The sequence below is a fragment of the Neophocaena asiaeorientalis genome, unplaced genomic scaffold (genome assembly GCF_003031525.2).
Source record: "Neophocaena asiaeorientalis asiaeorientalis breed wild unplaced genomic scaffold, Neophocaena_asiaeorientalis_V1.1 scaffold606, whole genome shotgun sequence".
In the NCBI taxonomy this organism is placed as follows: Eukaryota; Metazoa; Chordata; class Mammalia; order Artiodactyla; family Phocoenidae; genus Neophocaena; species Neophocaena asiaeorientalis.
In genome coordinates, this window is record NW_020173687.1 from 2,269,518 (window position 1) to 2,290,423 (window position 20,906).

The 20,906-nt window shown below is 52.3% G+C and overlaps 1 protein-coding gene across 3 annotated transcripts in view; it reads right to left on the bottom strand.

Moving 5' to 3' along the window:
- Window positions 1-20,906, bottom strand: part of CDH4 (cadherin 4) — a 573,059-nt gene that overhangs the window by 549,983 nt on the left and 2,170 nt on the right. The gene's annotated exons all lie outside the window — the stretch shown is intronic.

A 20,906-nucleotide genomic window follows, 5' to 3' on the forward strand; every position in this document is an offset into this window, starting at 1 on the left:
AAGAACTCTGACAGCTCCGAGCCACCGGAGAGGCCTGCCCACACGCCGGGCTGTCTAGGACTCCACCTCTGTCCACAGCTGGCCCAGCCCAGGCTCTCTGGCCCATCTGTGGACCATCTTACCATTTTCCCTCCCATTTTTCTAAAAAAATTCACAACTTCCAAGGGAACATTTCATCACCGAGGGAAAATGGAAAACCGGTAGCACGTACCACAAAGAGAAGCAACCGTCAAGAACTGTCAAAATGTTGGGAACAGTGATGCTATGAGATCTTACATGGACGCTGCTGCCCCTCGCCCCCGGCCCCTCCCAGGGCGAGCAGCACGACTGGAAAGCTGCCGAGGACGTCCTGGCCCCAAGGTCCCCACCAGGGCGGCAGGGGCACACTGCACTCGCGACGCCACCGAGTCACGCGATTGCGGTCCCCCTCAAGGCTTTTATGTTAACTGACTCTGTGGTTTTACGGAAGTACTTGCATTTAAAAGGGAAATTTGTATCGCCGGCTAACATCGCGCTTGTAAACAAGCACAGTGAGAGCAAAATAATATCGTTAAATTCTTGCTCCATGCCTGGTGCTGGCTCCCTCTGTGAAACAGTGAGGACATCCTGGGGCCCACCTCAGGCCTTGATGTTGGGAGAGAATGTAAAGGGCGGTGGCTTCTCCTACGCTGCATGCGCCACGGGAACCCTGGATCCTTCTGGATGCAGGGAGGCACCGTGGAGCCCGACGCTTTGGGGGTCTTCAGGCTCCGATAGCCTGTATGTGAGCAAAGTGCAGTTAAAATCCGCTTTCCCACCTCTGTGGGGGCTTCTGGTCAAAACAAGCTGTCCTCACAGCACTGCTTGCCTGCACCACGCCCAGCCCCGAGGCCCAGCCCCGAGGGACCACGCATCCTGCCCACCCAGCCCCAGCAGTCAAGGCTCACGGCCAGCAGGAGGGTGGTCCTACCTTGGAGGCCCTGGGCACCACCGTCCACTCGGGCCTCCTCTGGCCTGCGGTCAGCACGGAGCCCTATTCTAAAGATGCCAGGCCAGGCCGTCTCCTTCTCCCCAGAGAGGTTTTCTTCCTTGCAACCAGTGGGCCCTGGTTAAGGTGTCCCCTCCTATCCAGCAATGCAGCTTCAAGACGGTGTCACAGGCTCACAGGAGTGCTGACCTTGTGACATAGAGCAGAGTCCAACCCGCGGTCACGGACTGTCGGCCTGGTATTCGGCCCAGGGACCTGTTGTGCTTGGCTCGTGGAATGTTACAAGATTGGGAGTTTTCACACCAGGGTCCAAGTGTGTCCAACTGGAAACGAGGCCAAGTCTGCGTCCCCCAGCGCTCAGGCCAGGGCATCACCCTCAGAGGCGCCGAGTCCTCAACACCCCTTACTGTCTCCCCTCTGCCCCCCGGCCCCTGGGGGGCCTCATGGGGCAGGATCCTTCTCCCGCCCAGGAGGACAGCACCCGTGGATGACTGGCCCCAGCAGGTGCACTGGCGGGGGGTGGTGGAGGTTCCAGCCGCTGACCTTCCCAGGCCGATCCGCATGATGGTCTCTACGGCAGGGACCGCCAAGGGGCAGGGGAGAGGTGGGGGCCCAGGCCCCTCAGGAGGGGCAGGGGGCCTCCAGAGAGGGCTTGCTGCCTGAAGGGAGAAGAGGTAGGCCCTTCCCAAGGAAAGAAAGTAAAGGGATGAAGGGCCAAGGAATTCCAGCTATGGGGGAGAGAGGGGGGCAGGGAGCTGTAGCGGGGGAGTGGGAAGGAGTGCGACAGTCACGAGAACCTGCGCAGGCAGGGCTGTGGATGACGTCGGGGGGATTAGAGCAGAGCAGGGACACGACCTGTCACCCACTCAGCGACCGGCCGTGAGTGTCCCTCTGAGCCCGGCCAGCACAGGCCCTGTGTGCTCTCAGAACCATGATGCAGCAGAGGGAGGCGTGACAGGCAAGAGGATAACAGGAGGGGCTTCTGGGCAGCCACAGCGCCCCAAGGCAGACAGAAGAGGGAGGCCAGGAGGGCGACGGGTGGACAGGGACACCCCCCCGCCGAGGGGCCAGGAGCCCAGTCCCTGAGACAGGAAGTAGTGCCCGGAGCAGAGCAGAAGGTCCCTCGCAGGGGCCCCAGGACAAGGATGAAGAAGAGAAGGGAACCAGGGGCAGAGGGCACGTGGCTTAGCCAGGAGCCCAGCGAGGGAACAGCATGAGGAGGGCGCACAGCCTTGAGGGCGGCTGCGGCTCTGCTTCCGAAGCTCCTTCTTGGCATTTTGGCAAAGGGTGCATTTGAAAGCAAGAGCTGAGAGGCAGCAAGGCCCCTGCGAGGACTGAGCCATCCACCGGGCGGGAGGCCCAGGCGCCTGGACCCTCCCGGCTGTGCCCGGCCACCTGCCCAGCACGCGAGTGTCCCTGGATGTGCACTCCGTACAGCCCGGCTGCAGTGGAGACCTGGAGGGGACAGCTCTCAGGAAGGGCAGTCGCGGGGCCACGGGGCTTCTCATCCCTAGAAATGCAGGAGTGTGGGCAGCCCTCAGAACGAGAGGCGGGGGCAGCCAGAAGCAGCCCCACCCCAGGTCCGCAGCTCCCAGCAAGCTCAGCATGCTTCCACGGCCTCCAGTGTCTGTTAGGCACCGGCTGCAGCAAACACCCCGGGTCGGTCTTCAGTCTCCACGCGGAAGGAGCCTCGCTGTTGGACTCTGAAGCTAGCCCCCTCTTAAGAAGTGAGGCTCATCAGATTCACGCCTTCCGGATCACTGAGTCAGTTGGTCCCCCGTGCAGGTGAGGCCCCAGGGCCCCCAGGCCCTTCCTCAGAGCCTCCAGCATCCCACAGGCTCATCACCCAGAGCAGCGAGGGGTGACCTGTAGAGTCTCAATTCTGCGCTCCTGGAGGAGACCCCCTCCACCCCCTCCCACATTCCCTTCCTGCCCAGTAGCCTCTGTTTCTCTAGCACTTTGAACGTTCTCCTCTTGGAACAATTACTGTAAGCCCTGAGCTGTTTCCTGGGGACTGAGCCCCAGGATAGGGCCTCTGGTTCTCGCAGCTGGAAAGGCATGCCCTCCCCCGCCACCCCCAGCCAGGTGGGCTGCTGCCTGGAGTCCCTGTGAGCCGAGCCCTGATAAAGAGCCAGTCCTCAGCCCACGGACACGTCATTTCAGCATCAAGAACGAGAACCACCTGCCTAACTACAGCCCCAAAACATCACTACCTCATCTGGGAGGCCGTGGGCTCAGCAAAGCAGGGGAAGGAGATGAATCGATACCAAGTTATCAGCCAAGTGGTTTGATTCCTGCACATTTAAGCACACAGGCACCTCTGGATCTCGATCCCCTCAGGTCAGCATAATTTTACAGAGGTGCCCGATTCTCAGCAGTGAAATGATACCGGCAGACAGGCCTACCTGGGGAGGGGAGGAGGTGGCAGGGAGGGGGCACAGGTCAAACAGTTTTAAAAACAAATCAGAAGTCAGTAGGTGGTTGTCCTTGGCGCCCTGACCCCCGGGCGAGGGACCACCTGCCTCACAGATACCCAGACCAGCCAAAAGCCTGCTGAGTAGTTTACCAGATGACAGCAGAGGTGCTTTTCACCCAGGTTACAACACAGAGAAAAGCGCCAGGAGCTGAAATGTGAGGGCCTATTGGCCTGATGGGCACCCAGTCTGCAGCTCCTGGTCTGGACTGGAGCTGGAACAGTCAGACCTGCCCCAGCTTCATCAGAAGGCCCATGAGCCTCTGTGCAGAAAAAAGCACAGAGGGAGAGGCTGGCGGGTACTAAAACTCCCGGTGCAATAATTGTCGTCGTTATCCAATTATGCTCGGAATACCTGAAGCTAACACGGCCCACAGAGGGGCAATTCCATTAGACTGAGACCCACTTGTCTCACTTTACTTTGATAACGGCTTAATAAATAAACTGAGTGAGTCCTAACACAGGGTTGCAAAATGAAAAATACTTTGGCTTTTCCATTTTATGCCCCTCATTCTCTAATTATCTCACTTTCATATTTTCTTGCTTATCAGTTCCAGGCTCTGCCTCCTCCAGAAGGTGGGAAAAGCTCATCTCTTTCTCCTGCAAAGATCCCTTCCTGGGAAGGCGTTCCCTGGGTGTGCACTGGGCCATCTATCTTCTTCCTCCAGACCTAACACACAGTTACCTAGAAAACACACACACTCACAGTAAGACCATAATTGGGGCAGCCATAGAGGAGAGTGCGATCAACATTACATTATTGCATATTTTAATAAAACTATGAGACAAGGGAGGTGGAGGGAATTAATTACACTTAGCTCAGGCAGAAGGGAAGGGAGAAGACCCCAAAAGAGGGCCCAGTGGAGAGATGACATTTGGATCAGGAGGCCCTGGAAGATTCCCCAGATGCAGGGGCAAGCTGGGAAGGGTGGCAGCTGAGACAAAGGCACAGAGCAGGGGAGGGCTGGCAGGTTCTAGCTACCTGGGCAGGTGATTCAATGCTGGTGCCTGGCACGGTGGACATGCCATGGGGAAGAAGGGAAAGAGCCGGGGGGAACATGGCACGAAGGGCCTAAGACTCTCCGGGATCCACTGATAATGGGTCAAGGATAGCTGTGGTTGCTTTGACATCCAGGAATCCAAAGACCCACAGGGTTTATGAAGTGAATCACCACCACCAATGGCAAAATGAACAACGCAATATATTAGTGACAAGTGTGGGGACAGGAAGATGGCAGAAGCACGGGGTCACAATTATCTACTGCTCCACGGTGGCCGCTAATCGTCTCTTCCCCCAGCCCCGAGATCAGCACCTGGATCAAGAATGCCCCCGGAGGGCTTCCCTGGTGGCGCAGTGGTTGACAGTCCACCTGCCGATGCAGGGGACGCGGGTTCGTGCCCCAGTCCGGGAAGATCCCACATGGCGCGGAGCGGCTGGGCCCGTGAGCCATGGCCACTGAGCCTGCGCGTCCGGAGCCTGTGCTCCGCAACGGGAGAGGCCACGACAGTGAGAGGCCCGTGTACCGCAAAAAAAAAAAAAAAAGAAACAAAAAAAAAGGCCCCCGTAGATCGAGGCACTTATCCCAAGTCTAACCAAGTGCATCTAACTTCAACCCTTCAGATCATTTAAAAGCAAAGGCATAGACACATCACAGGTACAAAATCTATGGAATTATGTTCAGTTCAAAACTGCAGATACGCACTTCTGGTCCTACATCCTAAGCTTAAGAGTTCAAACAGAAATGAGACTTTAATTTTTGCTCAGGAAAATAAAAATAAGTTAATAGGGTCCAGTCAAGCTGCTAGAAGAGGTTTTTCTGTGCCAAGAGACAGGCACTGCGAGTTTCCCTAAACAGGTTATCATTTTAACATTGTAAAGCACTAGACTTCTTTTTTAAATAGCAAAACTACAATTATCTCTGCACGTCCTGTATCGCCGCTCTGCAGTGCTCCCGTAACCATCCGACTGTCAGTGATATGGCTGGGATGAGCGTGTCTGTGCCACGCTAGACGGCCAGCCTTATCAAAGCCCAACTGCATTAATCCTTTTCCTTACATCAAAAATCAAATAACTTCCTGGAGAGAGGCTATACAGTCTCACCAAGAGCAGTTCCACTGGTAGACAGTTGAGTTGAGATTAACAGCACAATATGTTAGGAAATAAACAGATAAGCGTTTGCCTCCGCAGCTGCTGGTTGACACTCAGAGCTCAAGACTCCTTCAGAAAAATACAGGCAAGCGTCCAGAGTCGCACCCGTTCTCACCATCAGCCTTCACCACCCAGGAGAGAGCCCAGGAAGTTGGGCAAGAAACAACGCCCTCACCCACGATGCCGTTTCTCATCAACAAAAGTTTTTACCCGCGTGGCATTTAAGCAAGAAGGAAATAATATTTCAAAACTGAAAAGAGAGAAGTGCGGTAAGGCAACGCCTGAACAGCTGCAGGGGGGGATGCCTCCCTGATAAAATAACCACCTTTCAAAGGGAGAAAACAATGGGATTTTCTGCCCACGGAGAGGAGCAGATTTAGAGGGAGGGGGCCTGCAGCCTCCTTATCTTGGGAGCAGCCCTTCTGCTCCCCTGGGGCTGGACGAGGTGACTAATTAGTGCCTCCTTGAAGCTGTAACCTTAGAAAGCCACTGGGGGACTTTCTATTTGCATGTCACCGAGTGACATCCTTCCAGAATCCTCCTTTTAGAACCCAACAATGGAGCATGTCTGCCAGCACAGGGGCTGCCAGGAGGACACAGGCCTGGCTTGAAAAGAATTCTGTCATACAGAGTGAAGTAAGTCAGAAAGAGAAAGACAAATACCATATGCTAACATATATATATATATGGAATTTAAGAAAAAAAAATGTCATGAAGAACCTAGGGGTAAGACAGGAATAAAGACACAGACCTACTGGAGAACGGACTTGAGGATATGGGGAGGGGGAAGGGTGAGCTGTGACAGGGCGAGAGAGAGGCATGGACATATACACACTAACAAACGTAAGGTAGATCGCTAGTGGGAAGCAGCCACATGGCACAGGGATATCAGCTCGGTGCTTTGTGACCGCCTGGAGGGGTGGGGTGGGGAGGGTGGGAGGGAGGGAGACGCAGGAGGGAGGAGATGTGGGAACATACGTGTATGTATAACTGATTCACTTTGTTATAAAGCAGAAACTAACACACCATTTTAAAGCAATTATACCCCAATAAAGATGTTAAAAAAAAAAAAAAGAATTCTCTTCTTGGTGCCTCTTTTGTGCGGGGAGGAAAAGCCATTCATGACACAATTTTATGTTAAAGAAGGAAGCAACCAAGTCCCCTCTCTTCTGGTCTTTCTCCCTCAGCCCTGCACCCCTTTCCATCCCCGCCCACAATCAGCTACCTGATTTAAACACAGCCTCCGAGTCCCGACCTGCCCCCCCCCCCACCAAACCTGGCGCATTGAGGGGAGACCTGTCACCTCTCATTTGTATCTTTCAAGCGGGAAAAGGCAAAACCAAGATTCTCTTACATCGTGACAGAACCATCACGTGAGCGGCACCTCTTCCGGGGGAAAGGCACAACCTCCAGGCTGACGGTGCTGAAAAATCAAATTCCTATTTTAGGTTCACGTGGCCTCGCCCACTGTGTGAGGCTGACAGGTGAGAACCACCAATGCTACATCAGGTGAGCACAGAGGATTTAAACACAGACACATGACCCTCCAGGCTGAAGCCTCACGGTGGAAGATGCTGGAGCCCAGGCCTGTGGCTCCACGCCAGCCCAAGGGGAATTCAGTCCTGCTCACAAAGAAATCAGAAAGGCAGCCCCCTGGCCCCTCCCTTGCGCTGATTCAGCGAGGCTGGACGTGAGGACCGTCGTCTATCACTCAGGAAGAAGGAGCGCCCCTGTCAATGGGCTGCATTTAATACAGCGGAAGATGCTGGAATCGAAGGGCACTGGGAAATTAACACACAAGGGATGATCCTTCAAGCCGGGCCCTACAAGTTTCCTCTAATTACAGGCATCTGCTCTGCCCGAGCAAACCTGCATCCCAGGTAAAGCACAGAAGACGTGGAGAGAGGTGGGAGAGGCTCAGATGAGAAGGCTCTCCCATCCCATACCCTAGTCTATCCTGTGAAACTCCGGAAAGTTCCAGAACCTCTGTGTGCTGGAATTCCAAAAAGTGGAGACAACCCCATTCTCATTCCAGGGGCTGCAACCAAAGTCTGTCGCTGTCATCATATTTAAAATCAAAGATCTTTAGAGAAGGCTATGCTTGTAATATTTCAAATGCAAATATCCCAGGACGACCTACAAATACAGTTCAGGTTTATCGGGGTGGGGACAGATCTTATGTCATAAAGACGCACCTGCAGTTTCTAGGACTAGAAATCCAGAGCATTTGTTAAGTGTTTAAACCCAAAATACCCCGGTGAAACACTCCCAGCAGTTGGGAGACACTCTCCCTTCCAGCAAAGGTGCCACTGCGCAGCCGGAAGGAAAGACACTTGAGGTTCAGGCGGTACCCCTGCCCCTCGTCATTTTCAAAGGGTCCAAGACTTCAAAATGGATTTCAAAGGCCGCTGCAATTTTCGCAGCATGGTAGAAAATTGACGTTTACCAGCCATTAACCTTTCAAGCACGGAACATTTTTTTTTTTCTTACATGGAAGTATATCTTACACTCCTCTGCAGATAAATCCTTAAGCTGTCCAGCTCCTTAAAAGTCACTGTGAAACCTCTCTGTTCTCAAGAAAATATAGTTCTATAATTTTACGGACTTTTGATCACAATTTTATCGCCTTCAGCCCTTTGCTGGTATTCTGTTTTTATCTTAAAATGTAAGAACTAGATAAGACAAGTGGTATAATCCCTTCTTTGCATCTGAGGGAAGGTGGGAAAGAGTAAGATAACTTGAGAAAAAGCGTCCGGCTTTAAACAGTGAGGAGCCTGCAGGATGGTGACAGCTATCTTTGGACACTCATTGCCTAATGACTCCATTAGCTCGTCACGCCCCAGCATTAAAGGTGATATGACATAATCCAATCATACCCAGCCCTATTAATAAATAACGGTTGTGAAATTATGTCCATGTGCGGCCTCCATTCCCCACGAGCCTACAAAGCTTTAAATAAGCCTCTCCATCATTTGTGTATTCAATTTTAAAAACATGCCTTTTGCCAAAAGGTCTCTGGCCTCACGTAAGAATGTAAAGGTCAAGAAGGGAAAACGTCCCCAAACAAAACCATAAAAAATATCAAATCAAGCTGCCGTCTAATGGAAAACTTACTGCTCCAAAGGCCAGCTCATCACCTCTCAGGGGCAAGGAGGAGGAGAGTCTGGTCATCTAACAAGAGCAGTGACCACGATGCAGGCTGGCAGTGGCCTGCTGTCCACGGGCCAGACTCGGCTTCCTGCAGGTCAGTCCTGCTGGACCCTCGAGACCAGCCTGGGCAGTGAACTGTCATTTCCTCCTGGGGAAGCAGCGCCAGCGGTCACATCAGACACGGCACGTGCCTAAGTGCCACACAGCTGATGACGGGGGCGCCGGGTCTGCACCCCCCAGGCTATCAGACCCCCTGCCTCGGGGGTGCCCGGTCTCCGTGGGGGGAATCGGGGCCAAGGTGATGGACAGAACAGGGCAAGGGCAGGCCTCAGGAGGCAGGCTGCCCCACTTAAACAACTGTCCCCAAACCATCCAGCATCAGCGTCCCCTGCTTCGTAAAAGGGGGCTAATAATGCGCTCTCCTCAGAGGGTGGTGGTTGGCACCGCCAAGGTGCCTGGCGCAGAGGAAGCCTAGATCCACAGACTAGAAGACAGAACAACGGTCCTCCCAACTCCTCGGATGGGACCAGATGCAAGCATGGGACAGGGCGCCCGTGGGAGCCTGGTACTCACCACAGGGGCTGCATGACCCAGCTCACCCAGTTTACAGTGTCCATAACCCAATGCCATGCAAACAGCCTGACCATCAAGAGAAAGCAACGACACGGCTGATCCAGAACGTTCCAACCCGAGGGCCCTTCCGCCTCTGCTCCGGCTGCCCTGGGTCACTCATGGGGAGATGTGTCACATGCAGCCCGAGGGGCCAGCTGGAGCAGCGCCTGGGGCCTGAGAATCCTGGTGCCCAGTGGCAGTGGTCATGCAAAGGCCAGGCCCATTCCCATGCCGGTCGCCGGCCCTTGGGTTGCTTGCCCATCCCAACCCCAAAAGACAGACAGGATGGCCACAGCCACTCCCTGCCAATTAAGACCTGGAGCCCCCTGGGATACCCAGGGCTCCCCATCAACACAGACCCAGCAGGCAGGGCGGCTTGCGACAGTCTGGTCCCAGGAATGCAGGAGGCTACCTGCAACGCAGCCGCAGGCGGACAGGGACAGGGTCAGGGCCTTGGAACCTGAGCTGAGCAGCCGCCTTCCTGGGGAAAGCCCGCTCACCTCTGCTTTCCGGAGGGCTAAGGGGCCAGGCAGCAAAAACGCCGTTGCTCGAGACACGGAAAGGACACTGGGAGCCAGAAATAATGCCTTTTTGCATTTGTAGAGTAAAGCAGTTCTGGGGAGAGAAGAGGCATATTCGATGAATGCTCTCCTTCCGGAGAGCACCCGCTCCTTCACGCGCATCTCCACAGTGGCAGGGAGCGTGCCTTTCCTTCTGCAGCAGCAGTGGTTCAACGATACGATTCCCAAATGCAGACCTTCAGGTTAACAAAATATTTACAGTGTATCTATGTGATATTATCTGAGCTATAATCCTTGTTAAAATTCCATTTGACCGGGAAGGATAATGGGAGGAGAGCAAATGTTCACATACATTTTAATTCCAATGAAACTGTTCCGTGTCAGGCTCTATAATACGAGATCCTACGTTTCTGTACTGCCGTGCCCCATTTACTGTTCTGGGGAGATGGAAACCACAGCATCCTTCCCACCGCCCACCTGAGCAGCACTTTAGGATGCTGGTTACCTCCTGGCAGAGCCCCTCATGGAAAACACACTTTCTCATGAGGGATGCTGAGCGCTGGAATTCTGAAGGTAAACGTCCTCTAGACCTGAAGCCTTCAGGCTTTAAGGAACATCAGCTTCCCTGGCAGTTGGATTAAATAGGCAGAGTCCTAGGGCACAGACCCAGGATTTCTAGTTCAGTGTGTGTGTGAGTTTCCTGGGGCTGCTGTAACAAGTGACCACAGACTTAAAAAAAAAAAAAAAAAAAGTATTCTCTTGAAGTTCTAGAGCCCATAAGTCTGAAATCCAAGTTGGCAGGGCTGCACTCCCTCCACAGGCTCCAGGGGAGCGTCCTTCCCACCTCTTGCAGCTCCTGGTCCCCCGGGTGTCCTTGGCTTGTGGCCTCATCTCTCCAGGCTCTACTTCCATCATCACACAGCTTCTCCCCTGTGTGTGTGTGTCTCCTCTTCTGTCACTTATAAAGACACTTGTCACTGGATGTAGGGCCCTGGATAATCCCGGGTGATCTCAAGATCCTTAGCTTAGTTGAACCCGCAAAGACCGTTTCTCCAAACACGGTCACAGTCACAGGTTCTGGGTTGATGTATCTTTTGGGGCCACCGTTGTCAACCACGAATTGGCCCTTGCCATGGGCACTTGCCATCCACCTCTACAAGGGTTAAATCACATGTTGCTGCGGCTGCTGACCTTCGACACCCCCTGAAAGGAGCTCAGGGTGGAGAGCAGAAATGAGGGACTCTGTGCTCTGGGAAAAACTGGCAAAACAGGTCTTCAGATAGTTAGATATTTTCAGGAGCCAATTTTATGAACCCACTTCTTGTATCTCCTCGTATCTAGAAAAGCACTAAAATCCTTCATGGTGATGTCTGCTCCTCGTGACTCGCAGAAACCTTCTGCAAAAAGATACTTGTTTGTTTGCATGTACTCCCCCTTCACCAAAATCACATCTATACTGACCTTCCCCCCAACCTCTTTGGAGCGATTTCTCAGAGCTATCTGAGATGCTGTCTCCCAGGCTACAGTCCTCATTTTGCCCCCAGTACAACTTAACTCACGACTCTCACACTGCATTTTTTTTAAGTCGACACCATCCAACCCGCTACAGTTGGTGTGGGAGGGGACCCAGGAGCCTGCCGGGTTTAACAGTTTAACCCCCAGGCAGGCAGTTCCTGGACCACACTTGGACATCCTGCCCCTCTTCAGATAAGGAAACCAAGGCCTAGAGAAGGGAGGGCTGCCCCCATCCAGCTCCTCTCCCAGGAGAACTCCCCACCCTCACTCCTCCCCTGCCCCGCTGGACGCAGAAGACCGGGGCGGGAAGCTTAGCACACGTGCACACCGAGGGTCCCTCTCGGCTTTCCAGGCAGATCAACATCGAAGGTGTTCAAACACATTTGGGCAGCAAAAACCAAGCAAGACGAAACTCTAACATTTCTCCAAGTCAGACGCACACGCATGGGTGCGCACTCCCGAAGGGGGCCAGTCTGGAAGGCGAGCCGTCCTCTCTACCTGGCTCAAGGATAAGGAGAGCAAGGCCCCCTTCTTGGACAGACATGGGGTCTGCACCCCGACCCCGGGGCTGCAACTGAATTAAACTGAATTAAACTGTATTCTAAACAGAAAGCACACCTGTTCCAGGCCAGGAAGGCCTGCAGCTTCTCCCGGGGCCTCTCCCTGGGCAGGTAAGCTCCCACCTCCAGGAGGCCCATCCTCCTACCTGACAGGCAGGGGGAGGCACTCCCCTGCCCTGCAGATATTTATCTGTCGCTGAAGGCTTACCTTAATCCTTCCTAAATCTCCACATGAGGCAAGAAAACACAGTGAAGCTAAACAAGGCGCAGTTAAAGCAGCCGGATTGGAAGCTGCTTCAGACGGGTTTTGTGCCCACCGTCACCTTTCAGAGTCTCCAGAGTGGCAAATCCCCGTCTCAGGACCCAAGAGGAAGCTGCCAACCAGAGTCCTAACTAGAGACGCCGTAGGCGGGAGCTCCTAGAGTGAGGCAGGATGGGATGAGGGCCATGGGGGGCAGGGCTCAGGGCTGCAGCTTTGGATGCAAACAGGTCTCCCTAACCCGTCTCCCACTGGGTTACTGAATCGCCCTGGGCCTCACTTTCCTCTCCGTGAAGCGGGGGTGCCCGCATGAACCGCTGAGGGTCCACAGGAGCCGAGTGAAGAACACAGCACAATGCCCGCGACACAGCAGGTCCTCAGCATGCGGCGGCCTGCGGGAGGCCCCAAGGACACCCACGTCCAAATCCCCGAACCTGCGAGTACGCCACCTTCGTGGCAAAAGGGCCTCTGCAGATGTGCTCAAGTCCAGGACCTGAGACGGGAGGTGATGCTGGACTATCTGGGGGTGGGGGGCCCAGGGTCCTCACGGGGTCCTTATGAGCGGAAGAGGCAGTCAGGGAAGGTGATGTGACCGTGGGGAGCTGCACCGGTGCTGGTGTGAAGGTAGAGGAAGGGGCCGCGAGAAAAGGACAGCAGTGGGGCCTCGAGAAGCTGCAAAGGCAGGAAACGGATTCTCCCCGGAGCTTCCAGAAGGATCCAGCCTGCCCACACCTGGATGTTAGCCCAGGGGGACCCATGTTGGATGGAGTCTGATGTCCAGAAGAACAAGCTGATAAAATCGGTGTCTTTTAAGCCGCTACATTTATGGGTCACTTGTACCACACTAAGAAACGCATACAGTCCTCAATCTAAGCAAATTCCTCCCTGGAAAAGGCAGTGTGGGAGCGGAAAGTCTTACAGCCCATACAGACCAGGTGGTCTGGGGGCGTGGCCTCTGACTGCCCTGAGCCCACAGGTGTCTTGAAGGCATTAAATGTGAGTACATATTAGCATATAATAAGTCCTCAAAAAACACCACGTGCCCCTGATGCAGGCTGGAAGGGAAAGGGCCTTTGGCAGCAAACACTAGTCCAAGATAATTAAGTAGGTTTTTGTTCAGTTTTGTTCTTTTTTGTTTAAGGAAAGGAGTGGAGGTGGGGAGGGGTGGCTGAGACAGTACCAGAGGCCACCAGGAGAGGGCAGCCTAGAGCCTGGGCAAAAAGTCACCACAATCCTTAGTTTTTAAGCAAAAAGGGAACGCTCTTACCAGCCTGTCTTACAACATAGCACAGCCCTCTCTGAAGATTACAAGAAAAACAATGAGGTCTTGCCATGAGGTTTTACAAGAGCACACTGGGGAGAACTTTACCACCCTTGACGGAAAGACAGTCACGCAGCTTACAGTATTTTGTATAGTGGAATTCACTTGGAGTAAGAATTTTTTTTAAATAAATGTTATTTATTTTATTTATCTTTGGCTTCACTGGGTCTTCGTTGCTGTGCGCGGGCTTTTCTCTTAGTTGCATCGAGCGGGGGCTACTCTTTGTTGCGGTGCGCGAGCTTCTCATTGCAGTGGCGTCTCTGGTTGCAGAGCATGGGCTGTAGGCGCACGGGCTCAGTAGTTGTGGCTCACGGGCTCTAGAGCGCGGGCTTCAGTAGTTGTGGCGCACGGGCTTAGTTGCTCCGTGGCATGTGGGATATTCCCGGACCAGGGCTCAAACCCATGTCCCCTGCATCGGCAGGTGGATTCCTAACCACTGCACCACCAGGGAAGCCCCACTGGAGTAAGAATTGCTCCTTCAAAGAGTCAGAAAAACAGGAACATTCTTTGAAAAAATGAGTGCTGGCTTCCTCACTCGCTCTCAGTTTGTGGTTAGTTCTGGCATCCACCTAACCATGCTCCAAAGAAAAAGAAAGAAGGACACAAGGAAGGAAGGAGGGAAGGACCTAGAATCGGAGGCCCCCGCAAACACTGAGGACCCCAGAACCAGGCAGAAAGGACCACCTGCAGCCGGAGGGCCCTCTGTCCCGCACAGCCCCCGCATACCACAGAGGTGGTGACAGGAAGCCCGGCCTGGTCAGGTGGGCGGCCTCCTTCAGACCAGGGTTGTCAGCTTTTCTCAGGAGCCTCATCGAGGTCCCCCAGGCTCTGAGCCACAGCGGGAGTGGTTTATGACACTGTCCCGAGCCTCAGCCCTGCCCCCATCAAGCGTGTGCCAGGACGGCTGGCTCCTGTAGGCTTTCTCTGCTGTGTCCCCAACGTGGGCAGAGTCTGAGAGCTGAGTGAGAGTGTGGTTCTGGGACCGTCTGCCCCACGCCCGGGATCGCACACTCCCGCTGTCATCGCAGAATCCTGCTCTTCTACAACCAAGGCCACTTTTGCCAACCCAAGGTGTCCACCAAGTTTGGACCCACTTCAGATGGGCCCTTCCACATCAGCAACTGCAGTCACGCACTTCTGGATAAACTGGGCCTCTGTTCCGAACGTTCGAGGTGAGAAACAATCAGCACGTCTGAATCATGCCTGATAATTGCCGGGTTTGTGACGGTGCCCCTGAACATCTGGGGTGTCTCTTGTCCGCTCAAGCGCTCTAGAAAGCATCTCCGTTCACATTACAGGGGAGATGTAAATAAGCTAAGAGCGTGGGTCTGAACATGAGGGAAAACAGAGCGGACTGCATGCATTTAGGCCAATCTCTCAACCTCCTCAATCTTCAGTTTCTGATCCATACAATGGGAATAATTTTACCTCCCCAGAAAGGCTTTTGGGAAGATTACACGGGACGTGTGCCGAGGCTGGCACAGACCCAGCTGGGACGCAATGTTATAAGTATATAAAGTTTCACATTCCCTCATCCTAAGACTCCGTTAAAATACATATTTCTGAAATGCAAAAATCTTAATCTTCAAACTGCAGTGTGGATGAGTCCGTCATCCTCACGTCTAACTGGTGTGTGTGCCTCTGAGATGAGGATTTTTATTTCATGACAGTTGACTAGAGAGGGCACAGGGGGTAGAGGGTGCTGGGGGGCGCTCCTGATCCGTGGCCTTAGGGACCCAGTGAGGAAGGCCAGGCACTAGCACCTCCCTCCAGGCTGCAGGGGGAGCAACAGAAGCGGTGGCCGGGCCCGCAGGCGGTGTGGTGGCCGAGGGCAGGGGCTGCAAGCCTTGGCCTCCTTTTGGTTTTAAACACGGCTATCAGGGCCCTCCATCGGCGTGAGCTTTGGCGCGTGGGCAGCGCATAAAGCAGGCTTTTCGTGCTTTATCACTGTGCTGTTCTTACCTCTTATCTGATAGAAGCCACTTTCTAAGTATATAAACTCTTTCTAAACCTCTTAACTCTGCGACCAGGCAAAATTATAGCAGGGAAAGGCTGCTGAGAAACCCAAAACAGCGCTGGTCCCTGAAAAGGCAAGGCTGGCCCCAAAGACAGCCAGAGGGGTACCATGGTCTCCACCACTACCACGGGCTCCGGGTGCTCCTTTTCAGGGGACACCTGAGGCACCACCAATAGAAGGCAGTGAGGTCTGGGTGCTCAAAGGAGCCTCCTTTGGCTTCAAGAGCAAGGAAAGTTCTGGCTTAGAGCCAGTGGAAGCCACCCGCTGGGGCTCAGTCCTGCTTCACCTCCACTCACCTCCATGTCTTGGTTAAGACCAGGATTCCCAGTGCATAATCTCCTGGCTTCCCGGAGGAGGGCAGCTAAGACGGCCAGCAGAGAGTTCACATTCTGGGGTGGGGGGATGAGATAGACAGCCCTGACTTAATATATGTAATGATTCAGTCATGTCCTGGCCAAAGAGAGAGTCTGAAGTGGTGACTATTCACTTCCTCTGTTCAACAAATATGTACCGAGTGCCCAGACATGCTCTCTGCAATCCAGTGTGCTGGATGTGGATACTAATTTACAAAGGAGCAGAAGGCCGCTAGGGCAAGAGTAAGGTCAAGGCCCAAGAAACAAAGGATGGATAGAGGCTCAGGGCAGAGCATGAAACATGCTCTGAGCCTCCAGAGGGAAAGACAGGCACCTGCTAGCATGCACAGCTCTTGCTTTCCCAAAGGCAGGGATTGCATTAGGCTGCACGTCACAAGAAACTCGACTGTGGTGTTTTATCCTTATTTTTCTCATCTCTCAGGGGACAGTGAAAGTCTGCAGTTTTTCAAGGTTGCCACCTGAGATCCAGTTCCCACGCCACCATCCTCACAGTCACAAGATGGCTGCTCTGCCCCGGACATCACATCCATATTCCAGGCAGGAGAAAAAGGTAAGGGCAAAAGAAAGAAGGCATGGCCAGCTGAGTCTGTTACTCTTTACCATGAAAAAAACAGCTTTCCCACAAGTCTCATCTAACAGAAAAACCTAGTCAGATCCCATTGACCAGAAAAGGGCCATATTGCCACCTTGGTGTAAAAGTCTACCAGAGGTGTGAGTATATTAAACAGGGCTCAGTGTGAGCCAACCAGATCAGGACAGAAGAGGTTTCATTAGTAAGGAAGAGGTTCTGTCAGTAAGGAAGAGGGACAGAATGGATACTGGACAGGCAACCTGCAGTGGCCAGTGATTCATAGCACACATGGTGGCTCTGTCGTGCGTGCCATTTATTTGAACATTCCGAGCAGCTCCCGCTTATCTGTGAGTTGACGGAGGGGACTCAGAAACACCACAGTGTCAGCGTTTTCTGGCTCATTCATGACTTCATTTGACAACACTGGTTGCACACCCACGGCCCCACAAGGCAGGCATGACACTGGGTGATAGGTGTGCAGTCAGACTTGCTCAGCGTCTGGTCCATGCCTCTAGCGACACCTTCCACCCTGGCAAGAGTGTTACCTGTCTTCACAGAGGAGGGTAAAGAGGCTATTTTCAACATACTTGTAAAGACAAGATAGCGGTACTTCTGGCCATAGTCATTACACTGTGGCGATTTCTTAGATGCCGATTCCAGACCCCTGCATGCATTTGGTCTCTCCTCAACCATCCCTCCCTCTGTGTGACTTGATACACAAATGAGCCATTCGTTCTACAAGGCATTGCCTGTTACTCTGCTTTGGGTAGGGTGCTGGAAGCTGGGGAAACCTTTATGTGGCAGACACTGATGCTTGTCTCCTCGGTACCCATTCCTCCCTTCTTCCTTCCTAAGACCCCCAACTCTGCTCCAAGTAGCAATTTACTCATCTACCAGGTGATGGATCATAACAGGTCTAAGTCAGACTTTGCAATTCTCTGCCTCCCAGCCTCCCCACCTGTTTCCACTGGGAGTGGAATGTGACCTAGTCCTTGCCAGTGAGAACTTCAGCAAGGGTTCTGAGAAAGTGTTTGCTTTTCTGATACAGGGAAGAGATGCAGATGGTGCTACAACTCCCTCCTTTTTCTAGCTTGCTGTGAACTCAAATGCAATGCCTGGAGCCACAGCAGCCAGTTTACGATATCAGGCAATACACTGACATACTAAAGATGGTAGAATGATAAGAAAAAAGATTAGGCGTGAGATGGTGCCACTGACCTGATCAGCCCTTGACTACCTGCCTCTTCACGGTTACGTGAGAAAAATTAAACCCCATTCATTTAAGATTCTGTTAATTGGGTTTTATCCTGTTGGCCCAGGACATTCTAAATGTTAAACCAGAGTGACGGGGCTGCTGCCCTCATGAACCTTACAGTTTAAGTAAGAAAGATGATTGACCAGATAATATAAATTCTCCAATGAGAAAGCAAAGTGTGGTCAAGGGCACAAGATGGTCATAAACTCCCTGGGATATGGGAGAGGGAAGGCTTTTCTGAGGCAGTCTCAGTAAATGAAGTCATCAGAAACAAAGCACCTCTTTCTGTATTATCTGAACTCGAGGGGCAATGTCCAGACCCCACTTCCCCTGCCCTGGCAGACAACATTTTCACACACATCACCCTCTTCTCCAGGAGCGAGGACAGATACGACCCATCCGTGCTGGTTTCCCACAAAGCCGCCCCTCAATCTCCCATCCTTGTGGGGTTTTACCTTGAAGCTGGTCTGGGTTTTCGCAGAACTCTGCCCGCCATGAGAGAGCGATGCAGGTCAGTGCATCAGCTGCGGCCGGGCTGACCGTTAATTATTAACCAAGCCGAGAAAAAGACACCAGCTTAGCCACTACCCAATGCTAAACTATGGTGTAGAGAACGCTCTGCTGTCACGTAAGGAAAAGGGCTCAACCATCCTATTTTAGATATTACCATGCACCGGTGATCATGGCCATCAGTGAATGATCCTGGAAACAAACCACGGTGTAAGAGTGTGTGCAGTTACATTCGAGTGCTCGCCAGGAGGAGCACAGACAGGAAACACAACGTGGAGGGGATCTAGGAACTACAGATCAGCTAAACAAACACTCCAGACGGCATACGTAGCGGTTCTGCCCGCCATTCAAAAGGATCCCAATACCATAGTGTCTGCTGCCCTACTGGGGAAAACTGTTTTAAGCCTAATTAGCGTGAAATTTTTTGAACGCAAATGCTTTTTCATTTAGACATAAAACAAAATGCCACAACATTTCTTCCATCCATTTATCATAAACAAGTTAATTACTGTGTAACAAATCTCTCCTTCTGGAGCCTGGATGTTTGGGGCTGCCGGTGAGCTTACTCCGGCAAAGAGAAGGAACCGCAAAGCAGTCATTAACGGCTTACGGCGCATTTAGAATAAAACGGGGACTCTGTGAAGCTTTGCTTGTCAAATTAAGGTTAAGCTCTCTCCGCTGGCATAACTCAATTGTAAGTAGTCATTATCTATTTAACTTGATGCCTACCAGGATAACAGAAATATTGGGCCACTTACTTATTTTCGACACATGCATCTTCACTGTGGTCCTGTCGTTTGCAAAGTTTTCTACATAAACAGAGGTTTTTATCTGCCGTGGCTTGAGTGTATGCAGTGGTAGCTTTTGCCTCCATATGTGTAAAATTATTTCTAAGATAAAACCTCTCTGTCCCTGAGAACACAGAGGGAGTGGCACACGCAGGTGAGGGAGATACTCTGTGATTTCCCCCTCAACCAGATTTGGGTTGGGCCTCATCGCGGGTATAAGTAAGTGCCGAGAATATGAGTCTTGCATCCACACAGTCCGTGAGCTGGTCCAAGTTCACGTACGATGATGGACTCCTGGGGCATACGGGGCAGGCCAGCATCCAGCCAGTGACCAAGGCTTCCCCATCACATGGGCTAGGAGCAGAGGGCAGGTCAGCCTGGACCCGCACAGTCCACCAGGAGAGAGAGGAGGTGCGAGTTGGAAATCTTACATTTTATTAAGAAAAGTAAGAGAATCATCTGTCATTCTCTTCCATAGTAGGTAGCACCTGCTGTTACAAAAATAGAGGTACTTTTTCTTAAATTCCTGAGTAAAATTGATATGCCAAGATCTTAAGTTTAGCTGCATACTGGGGAGGTGGCAAGGATGCCAGCCTCAGGACACACAAACAGCAGGACTGCAGTAAGCCGCCCCTGATTTGCACTGAGAGTGAGAGAGTCTTCCGGGCCTTCTCTGTGCACACACAGGGATTCTCATAAACCCACAGATCCTGAAAGGCGGTCTAAAATGACATACACTGTGCAATTACCAAAGCATCTCTTGAAAACTCTTACCATAGATGCTCACTCCCACAGCATACCCAGCCCGCTTCTAGGCCAACTGCCAAGAGGTTGGGTTTTTTTGTTGTTGTTTTTTGTTTTTCGATAATCAATGAAAGAGTCAGTAGTATCACACCCCTATATTAATAGTCAACTCAGATGACAACAAATAAGTTAGAAAAGCTGGACTCGGTGCAAAGTAAGATCCTGATTAACATAACCAGGCACACACAGTAGGTCAACGAGCTGTCTCCACAGACAGGATGTGAAGAATCAACCAGCTCTGTGAGCGTTCCCCCGCACACGAAGGATCTGCTGTCGGTGCTCGTGGCGGGGACGCTGCATTCCCTAAAACAGAAAACTGGGCAGGAAGTCAGCAGCCTGAGCATGATTTTGCCCTGAATATTGAAACTTAGCTTTGATGCTTCCACTAAAGTTTGTTCCCTCCATCACTTTGGAATCGGCTAAACGCAGCCGCTTCTGGAAGCCGATGCGGGGAGGGAAGGCACGCGCCGAGGTGTTTGTGGTGCCACTTTGAAACCTCAAGGAAGAAAGAACTGATTTATTTCCCCTCCCATGCAAATACAAAGGCCAGTTAGTTTGTCTTGAGAGGGAAACAGGTCAATATGCAGAATGATCAATTGTCATTTGAGTTCTGAAGCTGCCCCTGACTTCCCCATCACAAATGTGGGTATCGTCCTGCGGTTACAGTAAAGCTAACCGGCAGCTCCCTCCTGCACGTGTGTTTCCGTGCCATCAGTGGGACAGTAATGAAAACTCATGGCACATTTGCGAACAGAACGTCTGTGGGCTTATTTACTGCATCCCCAACAACATCGTCTGCTTTATCATGCATTTCAAAGCAGGGATAATTTAAGAATCCAGAATTTCATACACAGAAATACTTGGTAAGAAGGTCTCTCTCTCTCTGCACATTATTTGGGTGACGCTACATCCGAATTCCAGTTTGTTGCCCAGGAAATGATTCACCTCACTCAAAAATGACAGAGATTCTGAATCATTCACCTGTGATGCAAAAGGCCATTTAGGTCGACCGAGCTGCACCTCCACTGACCTCTCCCCCATTTTTTTTTTTTTTTTTTAA